The sequence below is a fragment of the Engystomops pustulosus genome, unplaced genomic scaffold, assembly GCF_040894005.1.
Source record: "Engystomops pustulosus unplaced genomic scaffold, aEngPut4.maternal MAT_SCAFFOLD_380, whole genome shotgun sequence".
NCBI lineage: Eukaryota > Metazoa > Chordata > Amphibia > Anura > Leptodactylidae > Engystomops > Engystomops pustulosus.
In genome coordinates, this window is record NW_027285259.1 from 36,955 (window position 1) to 62,328 (window position 25,374).

Here is a 25,374-nt window from a genome sequence, read left to right on the forward strand (position 1 = left end):
GTACTAGAGATGGATGGTAGATTACTGATCCCTACAGTACTAGAGATGGATGGTAGATTACTGATCCCTACAGTATTGGAGATGGATGGTAGATTGCTGATCCCTACAGTACTAGAGATAGAGGTAGATTACTGATCCCTACAGTACTAGAGATAGAGGTAGATTACTGATCCCTACAGTACTAGAGATGGAGGTAGATTACTGATCCCTGCACCGACTGAGCTTTATAGTAAACTAATAAGCCTTGCAATACTGATCCCTACAGTACTAGAGCTCTATAGTAGATTCATAATCCCTATACTGACAGAGCTTTATATGAAATTACTAATCACTACAGTATCAGATCTAATCCCTACACAGCTCTTTCATAAATTATGCAGATAATGGTGGTCATACGCCTCCACCACTAGAGTTGGGACCCTCTGAGCTGCATTCGTGTGTCCCATGTGGTGGTCACACTGATTATAGCGATGGTCTATGGAGGGTCCATTGAGGACGGATCTATCCTGTGTCTGGGGAGGTGCATTGAGGACGGATCTATCCTGTGTCCCGGGAAGGTGCATTGAGGATGGATCTATCCTGTGTCTGGGGAGGTGAGTTGGGATTAGTGGCAGGTCAGGTAGTGGTGGTTCTGGGCTTGGGCGCTCTCGCTATTCTATCTGTTTGGTCGCACAGATTATAATGATTGTTATGGAGGGTCTATTGAGGACGGATCTATCCTGTGTCTGGGGAGGTGCATTGAGGACGGATCTATCCTGTGTCTGGGGAGGTGCATTAAGGACGGATCTATCCTGTGTCCCGGGAAGGTGCATTAAGGACGGATCTATCTTGTGTCCCGGGAAGGTGCATTAAGGACGGATCTATCTTGTGTCCCGGGAAGGTGCATTAAGGACGGATCTATCCTGTGTCCCGGGAAGGTGCATTGAGATTAGGAGCAGGTCAGGCAGCGCTGGTTCTGAACTCGGCCGCTCTCACTCTTCTATCCGTGTGATCACATGGATCATAGCGATGGTCTATGGAGGGTCCATTAAGGACGGATCTATCCTGTGTCCGGGGGTTGGTGTGTTGGGATTAGTGGCAGGTCAGGCAGCGCTGGTTCTGGGCGTGGCCACTCTCGCTCTTCTATCAATGTGATTACATGGATTATAGCGATGGTCTATGGAGGGTCCATTAAGGACGGATCTATCCTGTGTCCGGGGGTTGGGGTGTTGGGATTAGTGGCAGGTCAGGCAGCGCTGGTTCTGGGCTTGGCCACTCTCGCTCTTCTATCAATGTGATCACATGGATTATAGCGATGGTCTATGGAGGGTCCATTGAGGACGGATTTATCCTGTGTCCTGGGAAGGTGCATTGAGATTAGGAGCAGGTCAGGCAGCGCTGGTTCTGAACTCGGCCGCTCTTGCTCTTCTATCTGTGTGATCACATGGATCATAGCGATGGTCTATGGTGGGTCCATTAAGGACGGATCCTGTGTCCAGGGGTTGGGGTGTTGAGATTAGGAGCAGGTCAGGCAGCGCTGGTTCTGAACTCGGCCGCTCTTGCTCTTCTATCTGTGTGATCACATGGATCATAGCGATGGCCTATGGCGGGTCCATTAAGGACGGATCTATCCTGTGTCCGGGGGTTGGTGTGCTGTGATTAGGAGCAGGTCAGGTAGTGATGGCTCTGAACACGTCTACTGTTGCTCTTCTATCTGTGTGATCACATGGATCATAGCGATGGTCTAAGGTGGGTCCATTGAGGACGGATCTATCCTGTGTCCGGGGGTTGGTGTGTTGGGATTAGTGGCAGGTCAGGCAGCACTGGTTCTGAACTCGGCCGCTCTCACTCTTCTATTCGTGTGATCACATGGATTATAGCGATGGTCTATGGAGGGTCCATTAAGGACGGATCTATCCTGTGTCCGGGGGTTGGGGTGTTGGGATTAGTGGCAGGTCAGGCAGCGCTGGTTCTGGGCTTGGCCACTCTCGCTCTTCTACCAATGTGATCACATGGATTATAGCGGTGGTCTATGGAGGGTCCATTAAGGACGGATCTATCCTGTGTCAAGGGGTTGGGGTGTTCGGATTAGGAGCAGGTCAGGTAGTGATGGCTCTGAACACGTCTACTGTTGCTCTTCTATCTGTGTGATCACATGGATCATAGCGATGGTCTATGGTGGGTCCATTGAGGACGGATCTATCCTGTGTCCGGGGGTTGGTGTGTTGGGATTAGTGGCAGGTCAGGCAGCGCTGGTTCTGGGCTTGGCCACTCTCGCTCTTCTATCAATGTGATCACATGGATTATAGCGATGGTCTATGGAGGGTCCATTGAGGACGGATCTATCCTGTGTCCGGGGGTTGGTGTGTTGGGATTAGTGGCAGGTCAGGCAGCGCTGGTTCTGGGCTTGGCCACTCTCGCTCTTCTATCAATGTGATCACATGGATTATAGCGATGGTCTATGGTGGGTCCATTGAGGACGGATCTATCCTGTGTCCGGGGGTTGGTGTGTTGGGATTAGTGGCAGGTCAGGCAGCGCTGGTTCTGGGCTTGGCCACTCTCGCTCTTCTATCAATGTGATCACATGGATTATAGCGATGGTCTATGGAGGGTCCATTGAGGACGGATTTATCCTGTGTCCTGGGAAGGTGCATTGAGATTAGGAGCAGGTCAGGTAGTGATAGCTCTGAACACGTCTACTGTTGCTCTTCTATCTGTGTGATCACATGGATCATAGCGATGGTCTATGGAGGGTCCATTGAGGACGGATCTATCCTGTGTCCGGGGGTTGGTGTGTTGAGTTTAGGTCAGGTAGTGGTGGCTCTGAACACGTCCGCTCTCGCTCTTCTATCGGTGTGTAATTTGTGCAATCACCAATGCATTATAGCGTCTCCATATTCCTCCTTCTTAGCTTTGAACTTCCTGAAGTGCTTGTAAAAGGGAACAGAGCGGCTCTAAAGTTCTGAGAATTTACTATCTGCGAGCAATTTGTGTAATAAGAAGCGAGCTATATCCTCACCGTGATCCAAGTGCGGAGCGAGTGCTGGCAGGAGAGGATACAGCCGCAGAACCAATCTGTGTGCTAACAAGTCCGCTGCACCAATCTAATGGGAACGGCTCTCAGCTCCGAATTAACTGAAGTGGTCTTAAAAGGGACCAGCACCAGCGGCATCTCAGCAGAGGGAACATCATCAGTCTTCTGCTCCTCAAACCGTGCGCCCACGAGGGCGACCCAGGCCACAAGACTGGACTCTTCCTGTGTGTGGAGGAGACAACATATATGGGTGTCCCCTGGAGACGGAGAAAGAGACCCATTTATTTCCAAATTTCTTGTTAAGAAGTTGGGCAATTGTTACTATAAATGCTTCTTAGAACAGAGGACATTTATCAATTCGGGCGCAGGAAACGTGCGATAATTTTCATTCGGATATAAGTTTTTGGCGCAAGGGGTTAAAAATTTAGCACATGAACCAAAAGGTTTAGAACGACATAGACCAAAAGCTGCTTTAATTGTGCACCACAAAACGTGTTGGAAAATTAGACGCACTGGAAAAGTGTCAGATTCAAGAGCTGCGCCACAATTGTGCGCCCAAAAAAAGAACAAGTCATGAGTGTAGGAAAAGGATCAATATTACGGCGCAGACACTTCATCACTAAGGGGCAGCAAGGGGAAAAAACATTTCTGCCAGTTTTCTGTTTGAAAGGCGATAATAATTGCTCCTCATTTACTTACCAAGTGCTGCGCAATCCCTGATCCAGAGTGTCCGACGAGGATGAACTCTGCCGCAATTCATGAAGATCCTGCTCCCGATATCTGCATGTGACGCTTCCCCGCTCAGGTCCCCGGAGTTCACCTTCTTCTTCCTGGTGCATGTAAGTGCATTGTCCGTGTATAATGCGCTGTGCGGGGAGTCACTAAGATCCTGCGCCCGATATCCTGCATGTGTCACTTCCCCGCTCAGGTCCCCGGAGTTCACCTTCTTCTTCCTGGTGCATGTAAGTGCATTGTCCGTGTATAATGCGCTGTGCGGGGAGTCACTAAGATCCTGCGCCCGATATCCTGCATGTGTCGCTTCCCCGCTCAGGTCCCTGGAGTTCACCTTCTTCTTCCTGGTGCATGTAAGTGCATTGTCCGTGTATAATGCGCTGTGCGGGGAGTCACTAAGATCCTGCGCCCGATATCCTGCATGTGACGCTTCCCCGCTCAGGTCCCCGGAGTTCACCTTCTTCTTCCTGGTGCATGTAAGTGCATTGTCCGTGTATAATGCGCTGTGCGGGGAGTCACTAAGATCCTGCACCCGATATCCTGCATGTGTCGCTTCCCCGCTCAGGTCCCCGGAGTTCACCTTCTTCTTCCTGGTGCATGTAATTGCATTGTCCGTGTATAATGCGCTGTGCGGGGAGTCACTAAGATCCTACCCCCGATATCCTGCATGTGTCACTTCCCCGCTCAGGTCCCTGGAGTTCACCTTCTTCTTCCTGGTGCATGTAAGTGCATTGTTCGTGTATAATGCGCTGTGCGGGGAGTCACTAAGATCCTGCCTCCGATATCCTGCATGTGTCCCTTCCCCGCTCAGGTCCCTGGAGTTCCCCTTCTTCCTGGTGCATGTAAGTGCATTGTCCGTGTATAATGTGCTGTGCGGGGAGTCACTAAGATCCTGCACCCAATATCCTGCATGTGTCACTTCCCCGCTCAGGTCCCTGGAGTTCACCTTCTTCTTCCTGGTGCATGTAAGTGCATTGTCCGTGTATAATGAGCTGTGTGGGGAGTCACTAAGATCGTGCACCCGATATCCTGCATGTGTCTCTTCCCCGCTCAGGTCCCTGGAGTTCACCTTCTTCTTCCCAGTGCATGTAAGTGCATTGTCCGTGTATAATGCGCTGTGTGGGGAGTCACTAAGATCCTCCCCCCGATATCCTGCATGTGTCGCTTCCCCGCTCAGGTCCCCGGAGTTCACCTTCTTCTTCCTGGTGCATGTAAGTGCATTGTCCGTGTATAATGTGCTGTGCGGGGAGTCACTAAGATCCTGTGTCCGATATCCTGCATGTGTCGCTTCCCCGCTCAGGTCCCTGGAGTTCACCTTCTTCTTCCTGGTGCATGTAAGTGCATTGTCCGTGTAGAATGTGCTGTGCGGGGAGTCACTAAGATCCTGCACCCGATATCCTGCATGTGTCGCTTCCCCGCTCAGGTCCCCGGAGTTCACCTTCTTCTTCCAGGTGCATGTAAGTGCATTGTCCGTGTATAATGCGCTGTGCGAGGAGTCACTAAGATCGTGCACCCGATATCCTGCATGTGTCTCTTCCCCGCTCAGGTCCCCGGAGTTCACCTTCTTCTTCCTGGTGCATGTAAGTGCATTGTCCGTGTATAATGCGCTGTGCGGGGAGTCACTAAGATCATGCACCCAATATCCTGCATGTGTCACTTCCCCGCTCAGGTCCCCGGAGTTCACCTTCTTCTTCCTGGTACATGTAAGTGCATTGTCCGTGTATAATGCACTGTGCAGGGAGTCACTAAGATCGTGCACCCGATATCCTGCATGTGTCACTTCCCTGCTCAGGTCCCTGGAGTTCACCTTCTCCTTCCTGGTGCATGTAAGTGCATTGTCCGTGTATAATGTGCTGTGCGGGGAGTCACTAAGATCCTGCGCCTGATATCCTGCATGTGTCACTTCCCCGCTCAGGTCCCTGGAGTTCACCTTCTTCTTCCTGGTGCATGTAAGTGCATTGTCCATGTATAATGCGCTGTGCGGGGAGTCACTAAGATCCTGCGCCCGATATCCTGCATGTGTCTTTTCCCCGCTCAGGTCCCCGGAGTTTACCTTCTTCTTCCTGGTGCATGTAAGTGCATTGTCCGTGTATAATGCGCTGTACGGGGAGTCACTAAGATCCTGCCCCGATATCCTGCATGTGTCACTTCCCCGCTCAGGTCCCCGGAGTTCACCTTCTTCTTCCTGGTGCATGTAAGTGCATTGTCCGTGTATAATCCGCTGTGCGGGGAGTCACTAAGATCCTGCGCCCGATATCCTGCATTTGTCGCTTCCCCACTCAGGTCCCCGGAGTTCACCTTCTTCTTCCTGGTGCATGTAAGTGCATTGTCCGTGTATAATCCGCTGTGCGGGGAGTCACTAAGATCCTGCGCCCGATATCCTGCATGTGTCACTTCCCCGCTCAGGTCCCTGGAGTTCACCTTCTTCTTCCTGGTGCATGTAAGTGCATTGTCCGTGTATAATGCGCTGTGCGGGGAGTCACTAAGATCCTGCGCCCGATATCCTGCATGTGTCGCTTCCCCGCTCAGGTCCCTGGAGTTCACCTTCTTCTTCCTGGTGCATGTAAGTGCATTGTCCGTGTATAATATGCTGTGCGGGGAGTTACTAAGATCCTGCCCCCGATATCCTGCATGTGTCACTTCCCCACTCAGGTCCCCGGAGTTCACCTTCTTCTTCCTGGTGCATGTAAGTGCATTGTCCGTGTATAATGCGCTGTGCGGGGAGTCACTAAGATCGTGCACCCGATATCATACATGTGTCACTTCCCCGCTCAGGTCCCCGGAGTTCACCTTCTTCTTCCTGGTGCATGTAAGTGCATTGTCCGTGTATAATGCGCTGTGCGGGGAGTCACTAAGATCCCGCGCCTGATATCCTGCATGTGTCACTTCCCCGCTCAGGTCCCCGGAGTTCACCTTCTTCTTCCAGGTACATGTAAGTGCATTGTCTGTGTATAATGCGCTGTGCAGGGAGTCACTAAGATCCTGCGCCTGATATCCTGCATGTGTCGCTTCCCCGCTCAGGTCCCCGGAGTTCACCTTCTTCTTCCAGGTGCATGTAAGTGCATTGTCCGTGTATAATGCACTGTGCAGGGAGTCACTAAGATCCTGCACCCGATATCCTGCATGTGTCTCTTCCCCGCTCAGGTCCCCGGAGTTCACCTTCTTCTTCCTGGTGCATGTAAGTGCATTGTCCGTGTATAATGCGCTGTGTGGGGAGTCACTAAGATCCTCCCCCCGATATCCTGCATGTGTCGCTTCCCCGCTCAGGTCCCCGGAGTTCACCTTCTTCTTCCTGGTGCATGTAAGTGCATTGTCCGTGTATAATGCGCTGTGCGGGGAGTCACTAAGATCCTGCACCCGATATCCTGCATGTGTGACTTCCCCGCTCAGGTCCCCGGAGTTCACCTTCTTCTTCCTGGTGCATGTAAGTGCATTGTCCGTGTATAATGCACTGTGCAGGGAGTCACTAAGATCGTGCACCCGATATCCTGCATGTGTCACTTCCCTGCTCAGGTCCCTGGAGTTCACCTTCTCCTTCCTGGTGCATGTAAGTGCATTGTCCGTGTATAATGCGCTGTGCGGGGAGTCACTAAGATTATACGCCCGATATCCTGCATGTGTCGCTTCCCCGCTCAGGTCCCCGGAGTTCACCTTCTTCTTCCTGGTGCATGTAAGTGCATTGTCCGTGTATAATGCGCTGTGCGGGGAGTCACTAAGATCCTCCCCCCGATATCCTGCATGTGTCGCTTCCCCGCTCAGGTCCCCGGAGTTCACCTTCTTCTTCCTGGTGCATGTAAGTGCATTGTCCGTGTATAATGCGCTGTGCGGGGAGTCACTAAGATCCTGCACCCGATATCCTGCATGTGTGACTTCCCCGCTCAGGTCCCCGGAGTTCACCTTCTTCTTCCTGGTACATGTAAGTGCATTGTCCGTGTATAATGCACTGTGCAGGGAGTCACTAAGATCCTGCACCCGATATCCTGCATGTGTGACTTCCCCGCTCAGGTCCCCGGAGTTCACCTTCTTCTTCCTGGTACATGTAAGTGCATTGTCCGTGTATAATGCGCTGTGCGGGGAGTCACTAAGATCGTGTGCCTGATATCCTGCATGTGTCCCTTCCCCGCTCAGGTCCCTGGAGTTCACCTTCTTCTTCTTGGTGCATGTAAGTGCATTGTCCATGTATAATGCGCTGTGCGGGGAGTCACTAAGATCCTGCACCCGATATCCTGCATGTGTCGCTTCCCCGCTCAGGTCCCCGGAGTTCACCTTCTTCTTCCTGGTGCATGTAAGTGCATTGTCCGTGTATAATGCGCTGTGCGAGGAGTCACTAAGATCCTGCGCCTGATATCCTGCATGTGTCACTTCCCTGCTCAGGTCCCTGGAGTTCACCTTCTCCTTCCTGGTGCATGTAAGTGCATTGTCTGTGTATAATGCTGTGCGGGGAGTCACTAAGATCCTGCGCCCGATATCCTGCATGTGTCACTTCCCTGCTCAGGTCCCTGGAGTTCACCTTCTCCTTCCTGGTGCATGTAAGTGCATTGTCCATGTATAATGCGCTGTGCGGGGAGTCACTAAGATCCTGCGCCCGATATCCTGCATGTGTCACTTCCCCGCTCAGGTCCCTGGAGTTCACCTTCTTCTTCCTGGTGCATGTAAGTGCATTGTCCGTGTATAATGCGCTGTGCGGGGAGTCACTAAGATCCTGCGCCCGATATCCTGCATGTGTCGCTTCCCCGCTCAGGTCCCTGGAGTTCACCTTCTTCTTCCTGGTGCATGTAAGTGCATTGTCCGTGTATAATATGCTGTGCGGGGAGTTACTAAGATCCTGCCCCCGATATCCTGCATGTGTCACTTCCCCACTCAGGTCCCCGGAGTTCACCTTCTTCTTCCTGGTGCATGTAAGTGCATTGTCCGTGTATAATGCGCTGTGCGGGGAGTCACTAAGATCCTGCACCCGATATCCTACATGTGTCACTTCCCCGCTCAGGTCCCCGGAGTTCACCTTCTTCTTCCTGGTGCATGTAAGTGCATTGTCTGTGTATAATGCACTGTGCGGGGAGTCACTAAGATCCTGCACCCGATATCCTACATGTGTCACTTCCCCGCTCAGGTCCCCGGAGTTCACCTTCTTCTTCCTGGTGCATGTAAGTGCATTGTCCGTGTATAATGTGCTGTGCGGGGAGTCACTAAGATCCTGCGCCCGATATCCTGCATGTGTCGCTTCCCCACTCAGGTCCCCAGAGTTCACCTTCTTCTTCCTGGTGCATGTAAGTGCATTGTCCGTGTATAATGCGCTGTGCGGGGAGTCACTAAGATCCCGCGCCTGATATCCTGCATGTGTCACTTCCCCGCTCAGGTCCCCGGAGTTCACCTTCTTCTTCCAGGTACATGTAAGTGCATTGTCCGTGTATAATGCACTGTGCGGGGAGTCACTAAGATCCTGCGCCTGATATCCTGCATGTGTCGCTTCCCCGCTCAGGTCCCCGGAGTTCACCTTCTTCTTCCAGGTACATGTAAGTGCATTGTATGCGACAGAAATTTAAATGTTAAATCCCACATGTAGTCTGACTCCATCGATCGTCCGTCAGCCTGCCCCCCAATTTATGAAAGATGGCGCAATTGTGACACAATCCGATTGCGTGCGGCACAATCCCCGAAATGTCGGGAAACCCGACGAAAATGCGGCCGTGGGACCCTTAGTAAATAAGCCCCATAGTGTCCTGCTACAATGAGATCCAGGCACCAAGAGTGATCGATGGACTTGATGGAGGAGGTACATGGACTGACACGAGAAGCCGCTCCAGATGGTCATCTCGGAAATCAGAAGCAGTGGAAGAGCTTGGAGAGGTCCGGGCTCCCATGATTGTTATACATCCTCAGGGAGAAGAAGGAAATCCTCAAGAAATGGAGAAAATAAAGGGTAGAGGTTTATGAGATATTGGAGACATTGGAGAGGAACGGATTGGGGGGAAGGTAGATGTGGAGTCAATAGCAGACGGTAACGTGGACACTTTACCTCCAGAATCTGAGGAGGCTCCGGGGCACTAGATGGCGGGTTGGGAAGACTTTGTAGCAAGAGTATTCTTGGATCCTGGAGAGAGGTCAGTGCCCTCCAAGGCTCAGGGGGCCCTGTACAGGGGTCAGTACCTTCCAAGGCTCAGGGGTCCTGTACAGGGCTCAGTGCCCTCCAAGGCTCAGGGGGTCCTGTACAGGGGTCAGTACCTTCCAAGGCTCAGGGTGTCCTGTACAGGGGTCAGTACCTTCCAAGGCTCAGGGGGGTCCTGTACAGGGGTCAGTACCTTCCAAGGCTCAGGGGGGTCCTGTACAGGGGTCAGTACCTTCCAAGGCTCAGGGGGTCCTGTACAGGGGTCAGTACCTTCCAAGGCTCAGGGGGGTCCTGTACAGGGGTCAGTACCTTCCAAGGCTCAGGGGGTCCTGTACAGGGGTCAGTACCTTCCAAGGCTCAGGGGGTCCTGTACAGGGGTCAGTACCTTCCAAGGCTCAGGGGGGTCCTGTACAGGGGTCAGTGCCCTCCAAGGCTCAGGGGGTCCTGTACAGGGGTCAGTACCTTCCAAGGCTCAGGGGGTCCTGTACGGGGGTCAGTACCTTCCAGATTCAGGAGGTCCTGTACGGGGGTCAGTGTCTTTCAAGCTCAGGAGATTCTGTGCAGGCTTTAGTTCCTTCCAGGCTCAGAGGGTCCTGCAGAGGTGCCTTCTGGCTCAGGGTTCAGTGTCTTCCAGGCTCATGGGGTCCTGTATGGGAGGGGGGGCGGGTCAGTGTCTTCCAGGATCGGGGGTCCTTCACCAGAGTCAGTGCCCTCCAGACTCAGGAGGTCCAGTAAGTGGAAGAGGTTCTTCAAGGCTTGTATTTGGGGGAAGTCGTCATTGTCTTCCAGCCTTATGCGGTCCTGAATGGAGAGGGGTCATCAGTGTCTTGCAGGCTCAGGGGGTCCTGTATAGGGGTCAGTGAATTCCAGGCTTCGGAACTTAGTTCCTTTATAGGTGGGGGTCAGTATTTTCCAGTCTCAGAGGGTCCTGTATGTGGGGTCATTGTCTTCCAGGATGAGGGGGTCCTTCACCGGCATCGGTATCTTCCATACTCAGCGGTCCTGCACCGGGGTCAGAGCCTTCCGGGGTCAGTGCTTTCCAGAGGTCCATTATGGGGAAGGGGGTTTGCGTCTTCTGGGATCAGAGGATCCTGTATGTGGGGTCAGTGTCTTAGAGACTCAGGGGGTCTTGTATGGGGGTCAGTGTCTTAGAGACTCAGGGGTCTTGTATGGGGGTCAGTGTCTTCCAGGCTCAGGAGGTTCTGTATGGGGAGGAAGTCGTCAATGTCTTCAAGGCTCATGGGGTCCTATATGGGGGTCAATGTCTTCCAGAATCAAGGGGTCCTATATGGGGGTCAATGTCTTCCAGACTTAAAGGGTCCTATATGGGGGTCAGTGTCTTCTAAGAAAATATTGTACATTTTTATTCCTACATTGCTCAAAAGAATTTATATTCCCTACCGTAGTAGAGCCCTACGGTTCATTGCTAATTCTTACACTACCGGAGCTCTATGATACAATCCCTATAGTATTAGAGCTCTGTGGTATTGTGCTGTACCTCCTGTGCTGTACCTCCTGTGCTGCACCTCCTGAGCTGTACCTCCTGTGCTGTACCTCCTGTGCTGTACCTCCTGTGCTGTAGCTCTTGAACTGTACCCCCTGTGCTGTACCTCCTGTGCTGAACCCCCTGTGCTGTACCCCCTGTGCTGTATCTCATGTGCTGTACCCACTGTGCTGTTCCTCCTGCACTGTACCTCCAGTGCTGTACCTCCAGTGCTGTTCCTCCTGTGCTGTAGCTCCAGTGCTGTTCCTCCTGTGCTGTAGCTCCTGTGCTCTTCCTCCTGTGCTGTAGCTCCTGTGCTGTATCCCCTGTGCTGCAGCTCCTGTGCTGTAGCTCATGTGCTGTACCCCCTGTGCTGTACTTCCTGTGCTGTAGCTCCTGTGCTACACCTCCTGTGCTGTAGCTCATGTGCTGTACCTCCTGTGCTGTAGCTCCTGTGCTCTTCCTCCTGTGCTCTTCCTCCTGTGCTCTACCTCCTGTGCTCTACCTCCTGTGCTCTACCTCCTGTGCTCTACCTCCTGTGCTCTTCCTCCTGTGCTCTTCCTCCTGTGCTCTTCCTCCTGTGCTGTAGCTCCTGTGCTGTAGCTCCTGTGCTCTTCCTCCTGTGCTCTACCTCCTGTGCTCTACCTCCTGTGCTCTACCTCCTGTGCTCTACCTCCTGTGCTCTACCTCCTGTGCTGTACTTTCTGTGCTCTTCCTCCTGTGCTCTACCTCCTGTGCTCTACCTCCTGTGCTCTTCCTCCTGCGCTGTAGCTCCTGCACTGTAGCTCCTGTGCTCTTCCTCCTGTGCTCTTCCTCCTGTGCTCTTCCTCCTGTGCTCTACCTCCTGTGCTCTACCTCCTGTGCTCTACCTCCTGTGCTCTACCTCCTGTGCTCTTCCTCCTGCACTGTAGCTCCTGCACTGTAGCTCCTGTGCTCTTCCTACTGTGCTCTTCCTCCTGTGCTCTTCCTCCTGTGCTCTACCTCCTGTGCTCTACCTCCTGTGCTCTACCTCCTGTGCTCTACCTCCTGTGCTCTACCTCCTGTGCTGTACTTTCTGTGCTCTTCCTCCTGTGCTGTACTTTCTGTGCTCTTCCTCCTGTGCTGTAGCTCCTGTGCTCTTCCTCCTGTGCTCTGCCTCCTGTGCTGTACTTTCTGTGCTCTTCCTCCTGTGCTGTAGCTCCTGTGCTCTTCCTCCTGTGCTCTGCCTCCTGTGCTGTACTTTCTGTGCTCTTCCTCCTGTGCTGTAGCTCCTGTGCTCTTCCTCCTGTGCTCTTCCTCCTGTGCTCTACCTCCTGTGCTCTACCTCCTGTGCTCTACCTCCTGTGCTGTAGCTCCTGTGCTCTTCCTCCTGTGCTCTGCCTCCTGTGCTGTACTTTCTGTGCTCTTCCTCCTGTGCTGTAGCTCCTGTGCTCTTCCTCCTGTGCTCTGCCTCCTGTGCTGTACTTTCTGTGCTCTTCCTCCTGTGCTGTAGCTCCTGTGCTCTTCCTCCTGTGCGCTACCTCCTGTGCTGCATTGCTGTGATGCAGCTCTCCTGTGTTCTGGTACCTCCATACCTGAGTGTAACGGTTCTTTTCAGTTCTGGAGTCTGCAGACTATCACTCCTTGTAATTTCAGCCATCTTGTAGCCAGCGAGCTGCAGAGTGTTGCTCCTAACAGCTTCTCCTGCAGAGCATCCCTCCAGGACAGGGAGGAAAGAGGAGCAAAAGATGTTCTTTTAACCCATTGTCTGCCAGTGCTCCCTTCTCCATGGTAACCAAGGTCTAATTAATCATGCTGTAATTTGAGAGGATTAATTAGTCAGAAGCCTTAACGAGGCTGGGGGGGGGGGGCAGCAGCTGTCAGTCTCCTCATTAGACTCATCAGCACAATCTTCTCTTCCCTAATTCTCGTCTCTTTAATGTCATCGTCTTTATCTCATTTCTTACTTGTCAGAAAGGTTCTAGATGGATCAGAACTGCACAGAACCAAGCGCCAGAGCCCGGAACCGGATCCCACATGTAGGACTAAAGGCCTCGACATAGGACCACAGGACCAGAACCGGGGGAAGGACAGAGCCCAGATATAGGACCACGGGACCAGAACCAGGGGATGTACAGAGCCCAGACGTAGGACCACGGAACAGAACCAGGGGATGGACAGAGCCCAGACGTAGGACCACGGGACTAGAACCAGGGGATGGACAGAGCCCAGATATAGGACCATGGGACCAGAACCAGGGGATGGACAGAGCCCAGATATAGGACCACGGGACCAGAACCAGGGGATGAGCAGAGCACCGATATAGGACCACGGGACCAGAATCAGGGGATGGACAGAGCCCAGATATCAGACCATGGGACCACGGGACCAGGGGATGGACAGAGCCCAGATATAGGACCACGGGGCTAGAACCAGGGGATGGACAAAGACGAGATATAAGACCACGGGATCAGAACCAGGGGATGGACAGAGCCCAGACGTAGGAGCACAGGACCAGAACCAGGGGATGGACAGAGCCCAGATATAGGACCACGGGGCCAGAACCAGGGGATGGACAGAGCCCAGATATAGGACCACGGGATCAGAACCAGGGGATGGACAGAGCCCAGACGTAGGAGCACAGGACCAGAACCAGGGGATGGACAGAGCCCAGATATACGACCATGGGACCAGAACCAGGGGATGGACAGAGCCCAGACATAGGACCACGGGACCAAAACCAGGGGATGGACAGAGCCCAGACGTAGGACCAAAGGACCAGAACCAGGGGATGGACAGAGCCCAGACGTAGGACCACGGGACCAGAACCAGGGGATGGACAAAGACGAGATATAGGACCATGGGATCAGAACCAGGGGATGGACAGAGCCCTGATATAGGACCACGGGGCCAGAACCAGGGGATGGACAAAGACGAGATATAGGACCACGGAACAGAACAAGGGGATGGAATGAGCCCAGACGTAGGACCACAGGACCAGAACCGGGGGATGGACAAAGACAAGATATAGGACCACGGGACCAGAACCAGGGGATGGACAGAGCCAAGATATAGGACCATGGACCAGAACCAGGGGAAGGACAAAGCCCAGATGTAGGACCACATGACCAGAACGAGAGGATGAACAAAGACTAGATATAGGACTATGGGACCAGAACCAGGGGATGGACAGAGCCCAGACGTAGGACCACGGGACCAGAATCAGGGGATGGACAGAGCCCAGATATCGGACCATGGGACCAGAACCAGGGGATGGACAGAGCCCAGATATAGGACTATGGGACCAGAGCCAGGGGATGGACAAAGACGAGATATAGGACCGCGGGACCAGAACCAGGGGATGGACAAAGACAAGATATAGGACCACGGGACCAGAACCAGGGGATGGACAGAGCCCAGATATAGGACCATGGGACCAGAACCAGGGGATGGACAGAGCCCAGATTTAGGACCACAGGACCAAAACCAGGGGATGGACAGAGCCCAGACGTAGGACCACAGGACCAGAACCAGGGGATGGACAAAGACAAAATATAGGACCACGGGACCAAAACCGGGGGATAGACAGAGCCCAGATATAGGACCACGGGACCAGAACCAGGGGATGGACAGAGCCCAGACGTAGGACCACAGGACCAGAACCAGGGGATGGACAGAGCCCAGACGTAGGACCACGGGACCAGAACCAGGAGAAGGACAAAGCCCAGACGTAGGACCACGTGACCAGAACCAGAGGAAGGACAAAGACTAGATATAGGACCACGGGACCAAAACCAGGGGATGGACAGAGCCCAGACGTAGGACCACAGTACCAGAACCAGGGGATGGACAGAGCCCAGACGTAGGACCACAGGACCAGAACCAGGGGATGGACAGAGCCCAGACGTAGGACCACGGGACCAGAATCAGGGGATGGACAGAGCCCAGATATAGGACCACAGGGCTAGAACCAGGGGATGGACAGAGCCCAGATATAGGACCACGGGGCTAGAACCAGGGGATGGACAAAGACGAGATATAGGACCACAGGATCAGAACCAGGGGATGGACAGAGCCTAGACGTAGGAGCACAGGACCAGAACCAGGGGATGGACAGAGCCCAGATATAGGACCACGGGGCCAGAACCAGGGGATTCACAAAGACTAGATAAAGGACCACGGGACCAAAACCAGGGAATGGACAGAGCCCAGACGTAGGACCACAGGACCAGAACCAGGGGATGGACAGAGCCCAGACGTAGGACCACGGGACCAGAACCAGGGGATGGACAGAGCCCAGACGTAGGACCACAGGACCAGAACCAGGGGATGGACAGAGCCCAGACGTAGGACCACGGGACCAGAATCAGGGGATGGACAGAGCCCAGATATCGGACCATGGGACCAGAACCAGGGGATGGACAGAGCCCAGATATAGGACCACGGGGCCAGAACCAGGGGATGGACAGAGCCCTGATATAGGACCACGGAACAGAACATGGGGATGGAATGAGCCCAGACGTAGGACCACAGGACCAGAACCGGGGGATGGACAAAGACAAGATATAGGACCACGGGACCAGAACCAGGGGATGGACAGAGCCAAGATATAGGACCATGGACCAGAACCAGGGGAAGGACAAAGCCCTGATGTAGGACCACATGACCAGAACGAGAGGATGAACAAAGACTAGATAAAGGACCACGGGACCAAAACCAGGGAATGGACAGAGCCCAGACGTAGGACCACAGGACCAGAACCAGGGGATGGACAGAGCCCAGACGTAGGACCACGGGACCAGAACCAGGGGATGGACAGAGCCCAGACGTAGGACCACAGGACCAGAACCAGGGGATGGACAGAGCCCAGACGTAGGACCATGGGACCAGAATCAGGGGATGGACAGAGCCCAGATATCGGACCATGGGACCAGAACCAGGGGATGGACAGAGCCCAGATATAGGACTATGGGACCAGAGCCAGGGGATGGACAAAGACGAGATATAGGAACATGGGACCAGAATCAGGGGATGGACAGAGCCCAGACGTAGAACTGCGGGACCAGAACCAGGGGATGGACAAAGACAAGATATAGGACCACGGGACCAGAACCAGGGGATGGACAGAGCCCAGACGTAGAACTGCGGGACCAGAACCAGGGGATGGACAAAGACAAGATATAGGACCACGGGACCAGAACCAGGGGATGGACAGAGCCCAGACGTAGGACCACAGGACCAGAACCAGGGGATGGACAAAGACAAAATATAGGACCACGGGACCAAAACCGGGGGATAGACAGAGCCCAGATATAGGACCACGGGACCAGAACCAGGGAATGGAAAAAGACAAGATATAAGACCACGGGACCAGAATCAGGGAATGAAGAGAGCCCAGATATAGGACCACGGGACCAGAATCAGGGGATGGACAGAGCCCAGATATCTGACCATGGGACCAGAACCAGGGGATGGACAGAGCCCAGATATAGGACCACGGGGCCAGAACCAGGGGATGGACAAAGACGAGATATAGGACCACGGGATCAGAACCAGGGGATGGACAGAGCCCTGATATAGGACCACGGAACAGAACAAGGGGATGGAATGAGCCCAGACGTAGGACCACAGGACCAGAACCGGGGGATGGACAAAGACAAGATATAGGACCACGGGACCAGAACCAGGGGATGGACAGAGCCAAGATATAGGACCATGGACCAGAACCAGGGGAAGGACAAAGCCCAGATGTAGGACCACATGACCAGAACCAGAGGATGGACAAAGACTAGATATAGGACTATGGGACCAGAACCAGGGGATGGACAGAGCCCAGACGTAGGACCACGGGACCAGAATCAGGGGATGGACAGAGCCCAGATATCGGACCATGGGACCAGAACCAGGGGATGGACAGAGCCCAGATATAGGACTATGGGACCAGAGCCAGGGGATGGACAAAGACGAGATATAGGAACACGGAACCAGAATCAGGGGATGGACAGAGCCCAGATATAGGACCACAGAACAGAACCAGGGAATGGACAGAGCCCAGACGTAGAACCGCGGGACCAGAACCAGGGGATGGACAAAGACAAGATATAGGACCACGGGACCAGAACCAGGGGATGGACAGAGCCCAGACGTAGGACCACAGGACCAGAACCAGGGGATGGACAAAGACAAGATATAGGACCACGGGACCAGAACCAGGGGATGGAAAAAGACAAGATATAAGACCACGGGACCAGAATCAGGGAATGAAGAGAGCCCAGATATAGGACCACGGGACCAGAACCAGGGGATGGAAAGAGCCCAGACGTAGGACCACAGTACCAGAATCAGGGGATGGACAGAGCCCAGACGTAGGACCACAGGACCAGAACCAGGGGAAGGACAGAGCCCAGATACAGGACCACAGGACCAAAACCAGGGGATGGACAGAGCCCAGACGTAGGACCACAGGACCAGAACCAGGAGATGGACAGAGCCCAGATGTAGGACCACGGGACCAGAACGAGGGGGATGGACAAAGACAAAATATAGGACCACGGGACCAAAACCGGAGGATGGACAGAGCCCAGACGTAGGACCACAGGACCAGAACCAGGGGAAGGACAGAGCCCAGATACAGGACCACAGGACCAAAACCAGGGGATGGACAGAGCCCAGACGTAGGACCACAGGACCAGAACCAGGAGATGGACAGAGCCCAGATGTAGGACCACGGGACCAGAACGAGGGGGATGGACAAAGACAAAATATAGGACCACGGGACCAAAACCGGGGGGTGGACAGTGCCCAGATATAGGACCATGAGATCAGAACCAGGGGATGGACAAAGACAAGATATAGGACCACGGGACCAGAACCGGGGGATGGACAGAGCGCAGATATAAGACCACGGGACCAGAACCGGGGGATGGACAAAGAACAGACGTAGGACCACGGGACCAAAACCGGGGGATGGACAGAGCCCAGATATAGGACCACAGGACCAGAACCAGGGGATGGACAAAGACGAGATATAGGACCACGGGACCAGAACCAGGGGATGGACAGTGCCCAGATATAGGACCATGGGACCAGAACCAGGGGATGGACAGAGCCCAGATATAGTACCACGGGACCAGAACAGGGGGATGGACAAAGCCCAAACGTAGGACCACGGGACCAAAACCGGGGGATGGACAGTGCCCAGATATAGGACCACGGGACCAGAACCAGGGGATGGACAAAGACGAGATATAGGACCACGGGACCAGAACCAGGGGATGGACAGTGCCCAGATATAGGACCACGGGACCAGAACCAGGTGATGGACAGAGCCCAGATGACTGAGCTCCTTCTAATCTGTCCTCATATTAGGAGGAGAGGACACCCTCCATCTAGTCTGTCCTTATATTAGGAGGAGGGGACACCCTCCATCTAGTCTGTCCTTATATTAGGAGGAGAGGACACGCTCCATCTAGTCTGTCCTTATATTAGGAGGAGAGGACACCCCCATCTAGTCTGTCCTTATATTAGGAGGAGAGGACACCCTCCATCTAGTCTGTCCTTATATTAGGAGGAGAGGACACCCTCCATCTAGTCTGTCCTTATATTAGGAGGAGAGGACACCCTCCATCTAGTCTGTCCTTATATTAGGAGGAGAGGACACGCTCCATCTAGTCTGTCCTTATATTAGGAGGAGAGGACACCCTCCATCTAGTCTGTCCTTATATTAGGAGGAGAGGACACCCTCCATCTAGTCTGTCCTTATATTAGGAGGAGAGGACACCCTCCATCTAGTCTGTCCTTATATTAGGAGGAGAAGACACCCCCCATCTCGTCTGTCCTTATATTAGGAGGAGAGGACACCCTCCATCTAGTCTGTCCTTATATTAGGAGGAGAGGACACCCTCCATCTAGTCTGTCCTTATATTAGGAGGAGAGGACACGCTCCATCTAGTCTGTCCTTATATTAGGAGGAGAGGACACGCCCCATCTAGTCTGTCCTTATATTAGGAGGAGAGGACACCCTCCATCTAGTCTGTCCTTATATTAGGAGGAGAGGACACGCCCATCTAGTCTGTCCTTATATTAGGAGGAGAGGACACGCCCATCTAGTCTGTCCTTATATTAGGAGGAGAGGACACGCCCATCTCGTCTGTTCTTATATTAGGAGGAGAGGACACGCCCCATCTAGTCTGTCCTTATATTAGGAGGAGAGGACACGCCCATCTCGTCTGTCCTTATATTAGGAGGAGAGGACACCCTCCATCTAGTCTGTCCTTATATTAGGAGGAGAGGACACGCCCATCTAGTCTGTCCTTATATTAGGAGGAGAGAACACGCCCATCTAGTCTGTCCTTATATTAGGAGGAGAGGACACGCCCATCTCGTCTGTTCTTATATTAGGAGAGGACACGCCCCCTCTAGTCTGTCCTTATATTAGGAGGAGAGGACACGCCCCATCTAGCCTGTCCTTATATTAGGAGGAGAGGACACGCCCATCTCGTCTGTCCTTATATTAGGAGGAGGGGACACCCTCCATCTAGTCTGTCCTTATATTAGGAGGAGAGGACACCCTCCATCTAGTCTGTCCTTACTGTATATTAGGAGGAGAGGACACGCTCCATCTAGTCTGTCCTTATATTAGGAGGAGAGGACACCCCCCATCTAGTCTGTCCTTATATTAGGAGGAGAGGACACCCCCCATCTAGTCTGTCCTTATATTAGGAGGAGAGGACACGCCCATCTCGTCTGTTCTTATATTAGGAGGAGAGGACACCCTCCATCTAGTCTGTCCTTATATTAGGAGGAGAGGACACGCCCCATCTAGTCTGTCCTTATATTAGGAGGAGAGGACACGCTCCATCTAGTCTGTCCTTATATTAGGAGGAGAGGACACGCTCCATCTAGTCTGTCCTTATATTAGGAGGAGAGGACACGCCCCATCTAGTCTGTCCTTATATTAGGAGGAGAGGACACCCCCATCTAGTCTGTCCTTATATTAGGAGGAGAGGACACGCCCCATCTAGTCCGTCCTTATATTAGGAGGAGAGGACACCCTCCATCTAGTCTGTCCTTATATTAGGAGGAGAGGACACCCTCCATCTAGTCTGTTCTTATATTAGGAGGAGAGGACACCCCCCATCTAGTCTGTCCTTATATTAGGAGGAGAGGACACCATCCATCTAGTCTGTCCTTACTGTATATTAGGAGGAGAGGACACGCCCCATCTAGTCTGTCCTTACTGTATATTAGGAGGAGAGGACACGCTCCATCTAGTCTGTCCTTATATTAGGAGGAGAGGACACCCCCCATCTAGTCTGTCCTTATATTAGGAGGAGAGGACACCCCCCATGTAGTCTGTCCTTATATTAGGAGGAGAGGACACGCCCATCTCGTCTGTTCTTAAATTAGGAGGAGAGGACACCCTCCATCTAGTCTGTCCTTATATTAGGAGGAGAGGACACGCCCATCTCGTCTGTTCTTATATTAGGAGGAGAGGACACCCTCCATCTCGTCTGTCCTTATATTAGGAGGAGAGGACACGCTCCATCTAGTCTGTCCTTATATTAGGAGGAGAGGACACGCTCCATCTAGTCAGTCTTTATATTAGGAGGAGAGGACACGCTCCATCTAGTCTGTCCTTATATTAGGAGGAGAGGACACGCCCATCTAGTCTGTCCTTATATTAGGAGGAGAGGACACCCCCATCTAGTCTGTCCTTATATTAGGAGGAGAGGACACCCCCCATCTCGTCTGTCCTTATATTAGGAGGAGAGGACACGCCCCATCTAGGCTGTCCTTATATTAGGAGGAGAGGACACGCCCATCTAGTCTGTCCTTATATTAGGAGGAGAGGACACGCCCATCTCGTCTGTCCTTATATTAGGAGGAGAGGACACCCCCATCTAGTCTGTCCTTATATTAGGAGGAGAGGACACCCTCCATCTAGTCTGTCCTTATATTAGGAGGAGAGGACACCCTCCATCTAGTCTGTCCTTATATTAGGAGGAGAGGACACGCTCCATCTAGTCTGTCCTTATATTAGGAGGAGAGGACACCCCCATCTAGTCTGTCCTTATATTAGGAGGAGGGGACACCCCCATCTAGTCTGTCCTTATATTAGGAGGAGAGGACACCCTCCATCTAGTCTGTCCTTATATTAGGAGGAGAGGACACCCTCCATCTAGTCTGTCCTTATATTAGGAGGAGAGGACACCCCCCATCTAGTCTGTCCTTATATTAGGAGGAGAGGACACCCTCCATCTAGTCTGTCCTTATATTAGGAGGAGAGGACACGCTCCATCTAGTCTGTCCTTATATTAGGAGGAGAGGACACGCTCCATCTAGTCTGTCCTTATATTAGGAGGAGAGGACACGCCCCATCTAGTCTGTCCTTATATTAGGAGGAGAGGACACCATCCATCTAGTCTGTCCTTATATTAGGAGGAGAGGACACGCTCCATCTAGTCTGTCCTTATATTAGGAGGAGAGGACACGCCCCATCTAGTCTGTCCTTATATTAGGAGGAGAGGACACGCCCCATCTAGTCTGTCCTTATATTAGGAGGAGAGGACACCCTCCATCTAGTCTGTTCTTATATTAGGAGGAGAGGACACCCTCCATCTCGTCTGTCCTTATATTAGGAGGAGAGGACACCCTCCATCTAGTCTGTCCTTATATTAGGAGGAGAGGACACGCTCCATCTAGTCTGTCCTTATATTAGGAGGAGAGGACACCCTCCATCTAGTCTGTCCTTATATTAGGAGGAGAGGACACCCTCCATCTAGTCTGTCCTTATATTAGGAGGAGAGGACACCCTCCATCTAGTCTGTCCTTATATTAGGAGGAGAGGACACCCTCCATCTAGTCTGTCCTTATATTAGGAGGAGAGGACACGCCCCATCTAGTCTGTCCTTATATTAGGAGGAGAGGACACGCCCCATCTAGTCTGTCCTTATATTAGGAGGAGAGGACACCCCCCATGTCGTCTGTCCTTATATTAGGAGGAGAGGACACGCTCCATCTAGTCTGTCCTTATATTAGGAGGAGAGGACACCCTCCATCTAGTCTGTCCTTATATTAGGAGGAGAGGACACCCCCCATGTCGTCTGTCCTTATATTAGGAGGAGAGGACACGCTCCATCTAGTCTGTCCTTATATTAGGAGGAGAGGACACCCTCCATCTAGTCTGTCCTTATATTAGGAGGAGAGGACACCCTCCATCTCGTCTGTCCTTATATTAGGAGGAGAGGACACGCTCCATCTAGTCTGTCCTTATATTAGGAGGAGAGGACACCCTCCATCTAGTCTGTCCTTATATTAGGAGGAGAGGACACCCTCCATCTAGTCTGTCCTTATATTAGGAGGAGAGGACACCCCCATCTAGTCTGTCCTTATATTAGGAGGAGAGGACACCCTCCATCTAGTCTGTCCTTATATTAGGAGGAGAGGACACGCTCCATCTAGTCTGTTCTTATATTAGGAGGAGGGGACACCCTCCATCTAGTCTGTCCTTATATTAGGAGGAGAGGACACCCTCCATCTAGTCTGTCCTTATATTAGGAGGAGAGGACACCCTCCATCTAGTCTGTCCTTATATTAGGAGGAGAGGACACCCTCCATCTAGTCTGTCCTTATATTAGGAGGAGAGGACACCCTCCATCTAGTCTGTTCTTATATTAGGAGGAGGGGACACCCTCCATCTAGTCTGTCCTTATATTAGGAGGAGAGGACACCCTCCATCTAGTCTGTCCTTATATTAGGAGGAGAGGACACCCTCCATCTAGTCTGTCCTTATATTAGGAGGAGAGGACACCCTCCATCTAGTCTGTCCTTATATTAGGAGGGGAGGACACCCTCCATCTAGTCTGTCCTTATATTAGGAGGAGAGGACACGCCCCATCTAGTCTGTCCTTATATTAGGAGGAGAGGACACGCCCCATCTAGTCTGTCCTTATATTAGGAGGAGAGGACACCCTCCATCTAGTCTGTCCTTATATTAGGAGGAGAGGACACCCTCCATCTAGTCTGTCCTTATATTAGGAGGAGAGGACACCCTCCATCTAGTCTGTCCTTATATTAGGAGGAGAGGACACGCCCCATCTAGTCTGTCCTTATATTAGGAGGAGAGGACACCCTCCATCTAGTCTGTCCTTATATTAGGAGGAGAGGACACCCCCCATGTCGTCTGTCCTTATATTAGGAGGAGAGGACACGCCCCATCTAGTCTGTCCTTATATTAGGAGGAGAGGACACGCCCCATCTAGTCTGTCCTTATATTAGGAGGAGAGGACACCCCCCATCTCGTCTGTCCTTATATTAGGAGGAGAGGACACCCTCCATCTAGTCTGTCCTTATATTAGGAGGAGAGGACACCCCCATCTAGTCTGTCCTTATATTAGGAGGAGGGGACACCCTCCATCTAGTCTGTGCTTATATTAGGAGGAGAGGACACCCCCCATCTAGTCTGTCCTTATATTAGGAGGAGAGGACACGCTCCATCTAGTCTGTCCTTATATTAGGAGGAGAGGACACCCTCCATCTAGTCTGTCCTTATATTAGGAGGAGAGGACACCCCCATCTAGTCTGTCCTTATATTAGGAGGAGAGGACACCCCCCATCTAGTCTGTCCTTATATTAGGAGGAGAGGACACCCTCCATCTAGTCTGTCCTTATATTAGGAGGAGAGGACACCCTCCATCTAGTCTGTCCTTATATTAGGAGGAGAGGACACGCCCCATTTGTGCTCTGCTGTAAGTACTTTGGGTGGTGTCCTTGCTAGGCCTTTGGTGCCAGTAAATTCCTTATTTTTAGAGTCCATGATCTTCTGAAGATGAGGTGGTTCCTGTGGAGAACCATCAGTCCATACATTGAGAGTGACCAGAGAGAAGGATTTGTGATGGGCCGGAGCCTTCCTGGATCTGCTCCATGGTCTTCGTGTCCACCAGGAGATGGCTCTACCTTAGACAGTAACAACATCCTGTCCCGGAGACCATTTATTTTTGTGTGATCTGAAGGTTCTTCTCACGGCTGATGGTACATGTCTGACAGGAGGTGGCCCCATTCTCCAGCCATTCCTTCATCTCCTATTCCAGTTCTCATAATCTGCCTCCATGCCTCTAAGTTATAGATCCAATCTACGCCACCATCTACCAATCACAGCTCCATCATTCATCTGCTCCTCCATTCATTTACCCCCAAATTTCCAAAGATTCGCATAATTGCTCTATCTCGGCTCCATCATTCATCATCTCTTCTCCAGCATTCCTATTCCTCCACCTCAGCTCCATCATTCATCTATCATAGCTCAACCATCCCCTAGCTCCACCATCTCATAGCTCCACCACCCCCTAGCTCCACCATCCCCTAGCTCCACCACCCCCTAGCTCCACCATCCCCTAGCTCCACCATCCCCTAGCTCCACCACCCCCTAGCTCCACCATCCCCTAGCTCTACCACCCCCTAGCTCCACCACCCCCTAGCTCCACCATCCCCTAGCTCCACCACCCCCTAGCTCCACCACCCCCTAGCTCCACCACCCCCTAGCTCCACCACCCCCTAGCTCCACCACCCCCTAGCTCCACCATCCCCTAGCTCCACCACCCCCTAGCTCCACCATCCCCTAGCTCCACCACATCCTAGCTCCACCATCCCCTAGCTCCACCATCCCCTAGCTCTACCACCCCCTAGCTCCACCACCCCCTAGCTCCACCACCCCCTAGCTCCACCATCCCCTAGCTCCACCACCCCCTAGCTCCACCATCCCCTAGCTCCACCACATCCTAGCTCCACCATCCCCTAGCTCCACCATCCCCTAGCTCCACCACCCCCTAGCTCCACCATCCCCTAGCTCCACCACATCCTAGCTTCACCATCCCCTAGCTCCACCATCCTCTAGCTCCACCACCCCCTAGCTCCACCACATCCTAGCTCCACCATCCCCTAGCTCCACCATCCCCTAGCTCCACCATCCTCTAGCTCCCCCACCCCCTAGCTCCACCATCCCCTAGCTCTACCACCCCCTAGCTCCACCACCCCCTAGCTCCACCACCCCCTAGCTCCACCACCCCCTAGCTCCACCACCCC

The 25,374-nt window shown here is 52.8% G+C and overlaps 1 protein-coding gene across 1 annotated transcript in view; it reads right to left on the reverse strand.

Annotated features, from left to right (window-relative positions):
- Positions 1–25,374, reverse strand: part of LOC140111088 (neuroligin-2-like) — a 38,001-nt gene that overhangs the window by 10,153 nt on the left and 2,474 nt on the right. The gene's annotated exons all lie outside the window — the stretch shown is intronic.